This window comes from Peromyscus maniculatus, chromosome 5 (assembly GCF_049852395.1).
Source record: "Peromyscus maniculatus bairdii isolate BWxNUB_F1_BW_parent chromosome 5, HU_Pman_BW_mat_3.1, whole genome shotgun sequence".
NCBI lineage: Eukaryota > Metazoa > Chordata > Mammalia > Rodentia > Cricetidae > Peromyscus > Peromyscus maniculatus.
Genome location: NC_134856.1, coordinates 68,336,389 through 68,344,106, shown reverse-complemented (window position 1 = coordinate 68,344,106; position 7,718 = coordinate 68,336,389).

The following is a 7,718-nucleotide window of genomic DNA, read 5'->3' as shown; positions in this document are numbered from 1 at the left end:
TAACCTTTCACACCCCCAGGAGCTGAAGCAGTTCCTGACCGAGAACCACACTGGAACTATAACACCCAGGGTGGCTGTCTAGCCATAAATAGGTTTATTACCTGTCTCCTGAAAGGTCTCCATAAGGCTGCCCTAAAACCAGTAAATAGTTCAGGATAAGGATGAAAATCTATCTCTTGTTCCCCAGACCTCCCCGACTAAAACTTAAGCATCTGGAGAGCAAGGCTCCTGACCCCACAGGCAAAAGAGTCATCTGTGGCATTTAAGGTGTGCCAGGAAAGAGATAAAAGCCCGAAAACAAAATTGCTAAGTGCTGGCACTCGCTGACTTCCAAAAGCGGTTGGGTCCCTGTTTTAAATGAGGAAAAGGCCACGGGCTACCGAATGCCCTGCCAGGCCATCAACAGCCTTGTTAAAAGTGCCGCCTAGAAAGACAAAGAGTCAGCTGACTGCCCCCAGGCACCAAGATGCATGGGTACATCAAGCTAAGACCTCCAACAGACCTAGGCTTGGCTACAGACATGGCAGGGAAGCGATCCATTTCTTTCCTTCTGGACACCAGAGCCACTGACTCAGCAGTCCTGGGAGTTTTGGAATGCTACCTCCTTTATTGTCGGGTACAGAGGACAGCCTTACCTGCCTCATCAGACACCACCAATCAATTGTATTTTCAGAGGCATCCCTCTAACACACACATTCTTAGTGGTGCCAAGTTGCCCTGTACCTTTAATGCGGAGGGATCTCCTAGCTAAGGTGGAGCATACCAATCGGTCTTTAAAAACTATTCTTACCAAGATGTCACAGGAACTTTATCTCGACTGGGTAAGATTATTGCCTCTAGCTCTCCTCAGGCTCAGGGCTCTTCCTAAAAAGCCTCTTTCAATCTCTCCGTTTGAACTAATGTATGGAAGGCCAGTTCTAACACCAGGTCTTTTTTCCAAGCCTCCAACTGTTCCAGATAGCCTGTTAACTCCTCTTTTATGTCACCTAAGGTCTATTCTATGGAGCTATGCGGACTGTTCACTGCCTCAGCCGTGTGACAATCCTTGCCCATCTCCAATACATATTTGGGATCAGGTTCTTCTCTTTCCTCCAGGCCAGCGCCCTTTACCCCTTTCCCCTAAGTGGCAGGGACCCTTCAAAGTAATTCTTGTAACCCCCACAGCTGCTAAACTCGAGGGCTTTCCTCACTGGGTCCACCTGTCTCACCTAAAACCTTTTATCTCACCTCCATCCCAGAAAAATCTCTATTCATATACAGTGAAACAAACAGGGCCTCTCACTCTCAAGCTCCAGAGGACATCAGGATCCACTGCCTTATCACCAATTCCGAGGAATAAGGTATCACCTCTTCCTTTCCCAACCAGGGCTACACAGAGCCGGAGGCAAAAAGGACCATCAAAAATATCCAGGCAGTAAGGAATAATGTAATACAACAATTTATCATTGTTCAATACTCAGCAACTGATCACCTGTGTTTCCTAAGTGCTAGCCTAATAAGGAAAACAGGTGCCTTAAATAAACTACCTCCAGCAAGGCTTGCCTAAGGAAAACAGGTACCTTAAATGAACTACCCCTAATGAGGCTTGTCTCAGATAGAAATTAAGCAGAGTACTAAGGCCAGATCTACCTCAGGTAAATGTCACATGCCTCTATCTGGGCAGGCCAGATCTACCTCAGACAAAATAAAATAATAATGATTCTTTCTCTCTAAGCTCTTTCTATGTCAACAGTATCTTGTTAAACATAAGGTCCCCAGCAGCAGCACGGGAGGTCCCCAACCACAGCACGGATGGACAGCTGCAGAACGAGGAGATGGCAGAACGTCATTCCAAGACCTCCACCATCATCCCAGGACTTCACAAGATACCCCTCATCCCCCCAAGAGCCAACCAACGCCCACTATTCAGCTGGAAGCAGTCTTTGAGAGAAACGTTGCCCCCATACCCAGTCAACCACAATTTTTTTTTCTTTTTTAAAATGGAAAGAGTCGGGGATGAAGGGTTCACAACACGCCCCCACGGTCGCATATACCAGGCGGACACTTCTGCCTAGCCAATTCCGGGTCAGGGCGTCTCGTAACCAGGATACCCGGCGGACCTGGACACCTCCGCCTAGCCAGTACCAGGTCAAGATAGCCATTTCCGGGGCAAGGCGTCTCGCGTAACCAGGATCTGTGACGTTTCATGGCCACGTAAGCGCGCAACGTGACCATGTGATCTACGCATACGCGTGGAGTAGTGACGTGACCTGGCCACGCCCCCAGCCGGTTTTAAAGCGGAGCGCCATGTTCCCCATTCTCTCTTCTCTTCCTCTTCTCCACGCATGTGTTTCTCCCACAGGCCTGCACACTCTCTATCCCTTTATCTCTAATAAACTCTTATAAGCGGATTCTGTCATGTTTTGTGACACTTCCTTGCAGGGTAAGAACACAACGCAGCTAAATAACTAACACTCCTAGGACATGGCGTCCCTCTTTCCTAAAGGACTGGTTCAGCCCAAAACACATGTTATTGTATGTTGCTTTCATCTCTAAGTTTAATAGCAACCAAAGGGTATGTAGCCGACTATTTTCAAAGCTTTCAAAATACAGCCCCAAATGCCAGTATTTCCCACAGTCTTTCTCTTCTGTTAAAAGGCAGCCCCTTTTAGTGTTCCATAAACTCTGCTCTTTCCTGTTGCTGGTCATTTCTCCACCCTTCTCTGGCCAGCCAGCCACAATGTGCTCACACTTCCCGTTAGTTCTGTTGCTGGAACAAAACACCCGAGAGAGTCAGCTTTTAGGGATTAAAGGTTTATTTCCACTGGTGGTTTCAGGGTCCATGGTTACCCAGCCCTGGTGTCCTGAGTCTGTGGTGGTGAAGGGCTTAGTGTTTTAACTCCTCCTAAAAGGTCCTACCTCCTGAAGGGTCCACTACCTCATCAAGCACCACAGGCAGGCAGGTCTCAACACACTGACCATTACCACCATAATTTAGATGAAGTGATAAACAACGGTCATGGAAACTGGTTTTTCAAGAAACTTCCCAAAGGTATTTAGAGAAAAAAAACCCAAAGTGTAAGAGAATTAATGCTCCTGGGAAAGACTTGACCTCTGAGAGAGTAGACAGGGCCAAAGAACAAACTCTTTCTCCTTTCCCTTCCATGGAGTGTTCAGTGCTCATGGATCTCTCCTACAGCTGGTGTCTATCTGCCTTGTCTTGGCCTATGATTCCCTAGTCCCTGGAACTGAACCTCCTAGGAAATGCATGCACTTAAGCTCCACTTCATGCTCTGTCTTCCGGGAAGGCCAGCCTAGAATAACACTGATGGAGGGGGTTCTTTCCTGCCCTGTGAGTTTCTACAGCCCATAGCACGTCCACTTCACATTCCACATAGACGCACACACAGCCCACACCACTCATGTCCATGCTTAACTGTGTCACATGCCCTGCTCTTGTGGTTCTCGATTTCACTGCCTCATGAAATGATACATGCTTTATGAATGAAAAGCACATTCCACAGTTATTTTGTTTTAATATGTTACAGCAATGTAGTAACATCACTTCTAAAAACTGAATTAACATGTCACCATACTTGGATTCCTATCTTGTTTGTTTATTTATTTATTTTTATTGGATTGCTTTGGAGGCAGTCTCACTAGGTAGCCCAGGCTGGTCTCGAATTCATAATCTTCCTGCTTTAACCTCACAAGTGCTGGGATTATGGGCCAAGTCACCTTTGCTCAGCTTGGATTCCTACTTTAATAAGCTTTGGCAAAGAATTTCTTTCTCCCTTTTCCTCCAGCAATTTCACAAAGCAGTACAATTTAGTACACACCTGCTAACTTGAGTGCTAGGCAAGTTGGGAAAAGCTTTCTTTTGAGAATATTAGGACCTCAGATTGCCAAATTCATAGAGTTCTGAGATCCTTTTTCTCCTAAGTAGAACAAGAACAACACCCCAGTATGGCTAACACAAAAAGATCTGTCTGTGCTGGCTAGTCTTATGTCAACTTGACACACCAACTAGAGTTACCTAAAAGGAGGGACCCTTAATTGAGAAAATGCCTTCATAAGGTCGAGCTGCAGGCAAGCCTGTAGGGCATTTTCTTCATTAGTGGGTGATGGGGGAGGGCCCTGCCCATTGTGGGTGGGGCCAACCCTGGGCTGGTGGTCCAGGTTTGTAAGAAAGCAGGCTGAGCAAGCCATGAAGAACAAGCCAGTAAGCAGCACCCCTCCATGGCTTCTGCATCAGCTCCTGCCTCCAGGTTCCTGCCCTGTTTGAATTCCTGTCCTGACTTCCTTCAGTGATGAACAGTGACGCTGGAGAGTAAGCCAAATAAACCCTTTCCTCCCCAAGTTGCTTTAGTCATGCTGTTTCATCACAGCAATGGTGACCCTGACTAAGACAAGGTCCTTGAGTACCACCGAGTCAGTTCATGGAGTGTGACCATGGAGCTGCACACACAGCATCCAAGAGCCCTGGGTGTACACGGTTTAACATCCTCTCCCACTAACATCAACGAGGAGACCATGACTCAGTTTTCTGTCCCTAACACTATCACTTCTCTAATATCATTTGTATTTGGCCTCTCTTCCCACCTCCACCCTTTGGCCAATTCTGAATCACTACTGGTGGCACCAAGTGCAGCAGGTCTGGCCCGTCATTGTCATTACAAGAGAACCTTGGTCAGTCTAGCCAGATAGCTCCTGTCAACTCCCCACACCCCAAAGTTAACACAAGTACAGTGTGGTGGTGCCTTACTTGCTTCTGCTCTGGGATTTCCCAGGCAAAGGACACCAGAAGAAGCAGTAAGCAGAAATCAACAGTATATTCTGCTAGTCAAATCCTGAGGTTAGAACTCAACAGCTCTGGTCCCCAACCCTGCTCTCTGAACAAGTAAGACTGGACTGGAGGCAGATTGATAAGTTGTTTGCCATTCAATTCTGTTTCCTGAGAAACGAGTCATTGGCCAGATACAACTCTACCCCTCAATTTTCTGAAGAAATACAAAATGCACAAGGGCAGTCAGACCAGAGCCTCCGACTGTATGCAAGGAACGATTGGGGATAGCTTTGCCTCCAAAGGTAGACTCATGCCAAGGGCTGCTCTCAGTGAAATGCTTCCTTCTGTAATAGTTGAGGGCTGTTCTATCAAAGGGACACATAAATGTGTATAAATGATGCTACTGTGTATGTGTTTGCTGTTGTAGAATCACCGGTTTGTATATTCATAGAAAAACCTGCAGTTACTTCCAGGGGAACGTACTAGTGGATAAGGTTTGGAGATATAACAATAGTGGGTAGAAGCTGGATAGGCAAGTGCCAAACATTCTGCTCTCTCCTGCTTGCTGGCCAGACCTAACGAAGGTCTTCTTGGGTGTCAGTAAGAAAATTGGAATGATTTGGTTTCTTATTATTCTCCCTCTTTCTGCCTTTCCCAGGCAAGCAATCACAGCTAAGTCTATATAGAGAAGTTGAAAGATGCCTTAAGCCTCTCTAGGACCCTATATCACTCTTTGGACTGTCCTATTGGCATAAAAACTTTGGCAAGACCAAAGGAGAAACACCTAATCAGAGAGAGGAGGGGACATGTGAATACACACATACCCGTGTGCATGTGTGAGTGTGTTTGGGGGGCAGGACGTGTGTTGTGTGCCTTTTCCTTTTCATTCAAACCCAAACCGTCCAGAAGAAACTCCTGTTGCTATTTGAAGGTCACCTTCGCTGCCCTCACTCTTAAGGGCTCAGAGAAGGTTTTAGGAAGCAGATGGACCACAAGTGCCCTCTACTCCTAGCTTTAAGGCTTCAGTGCTGCCCATTAACCTTCCTTGTGCTGAAAATACTCTTCCTTTTCATCTCCCTTGTTGTCTCAGAAGTATGTTAATTAGGAAAAAAAATGCCAGGAGTATTTGAGTTTATACATGACCCGATACAAAGACAGGTTCAAATAAAATGCTCTGTGAAATTTTACCTTCATGGGATTGAGGCGGTGACTCGGTCCATAAAGTGCTTACTGTGCTAAGTGTGAGGACCTAAGTTCAGATTGCCAGCACTCACACTGAGAGCCAGAGGCATGCCTACAACCGCAGTACTGAGGGTGTAAAGACAAGCAGATTACTAGATCTCACCGGCCAGCCAGTGTAGCCAAATCAGTGAGTGCCAGGTTCGGGGAGAGACTCTGCCTCAAAAATAAGGTGGAGTACGATAGAGGAAGACATCCATTGTCTACCTCTAGCCTTCATGTGCATGAAACTCACATATGCATATGTGCCAATATTCACTGTTCATATGCATAAGCATGCATATATATATATATATATATCACACTTACATATCACACACACACACACACACACACACACACACACACACACACACACACACACACGCCACACCACACCACACCAAAAAGAAATTTTGCATTCATATGGGAAGATGAAGTTTCATTGAATGGTTAGAATTAATGAATTAAAGATGATAATATCAATTCTTTACTCTCATAATCTTGTTTTTTTCCCCAGAATGATCCAATTACAGAGTCAACCCAGGACATCTCTGTGCACAGTTGTACTAAGAGATTTCTCTGCTCACGGCCAATTGAACATCAGTTTACATTTCCAGACAGCCATCTACTAAAGTCAGTCCCTGCTTTCTGGGTAACCAGGTCACCCGCTGTGTACACCTCTGGTTCTCCAGCTGTGGTGGAGCAGATGTCTCTACTTTGGCCAAGGCATCAGAGATGATCCTATCCTGGAAAATAAGCAAAGGACATGCTTTCTTCTTCCAGGAAATGCCAACGGGTGGCCCTTATTCCAGGAAATAAGTCACACAGCTTACTTCCTACCTAGAAAGTAGGAATCTGTAGCTCACTAGCCAGCTGGTGAAGAGGCAGCTGTTGCTCTGGGCAGTGCCCTATAGAGTAGGAGCACCATACTCCCTTCTCATTGTGATCTACCCAGCCTTCCCTTTCCAATGGCAGGCACAAGCCCTGCTTGTCAGATGGATGCACTGACAAATGCCTGTCAGATGGATGGACTTCATGTTGGTCCTCTCTGGCCCAAAGAGAGCTGTGAGAGGCTGACATAGGTGCCTGATTATGTTACTGCTAATGGTCATGTTCTTGAGTGTCACAGATGAAACCCGCTTTTAAAAGCTGCTTTGTAGACTTGAGAGTGTGGCTCAGTGTTGAGCACTTGCTTAGGGCATAGGAGAGCCTGGATTCCGTCCCTCGCGCCAAAATAAATAATAAAAATTAGCTGTTAGGCAAAAGTTAAAATGTCAGTTAAATACTTGAGCAGAAACATCTTTTTTGAGATAGAGGATTCTCTGCTGCAATTTATATTATCTAACAATTCCAAAATGGAATGTGCTTCCTTTCTACTGGGTTTAGACAATTGAGAGTGCCAGGATCTTTTTTATTCCTTGTGTGCCCTGCAGGACCTAGCACAGTACTTTCTTTGCTCATAGTGACTCCATCAGACTTCAATTCTCCATTAACCAACCTGACCGCTAACTGGGCACATCCTACCCAGCTGCCAGTGGAACTTGGCAGGCAGCAATCTCTTTCTCTCTCTCTCTCTCTCTCTCTCTCTCTCTCTCTCTCTCTCTCTCTCTCTCTCTCTTTCAAGACAGGGTTTCTTTGTGTAGCCCTGCCCTGGAACTAGCTCTGTAGACCAGGCTGGCCTCGAACTCACAGAGATCCGCCTGCCTCTACCTCCCCAGTGCTGGGATTAAAG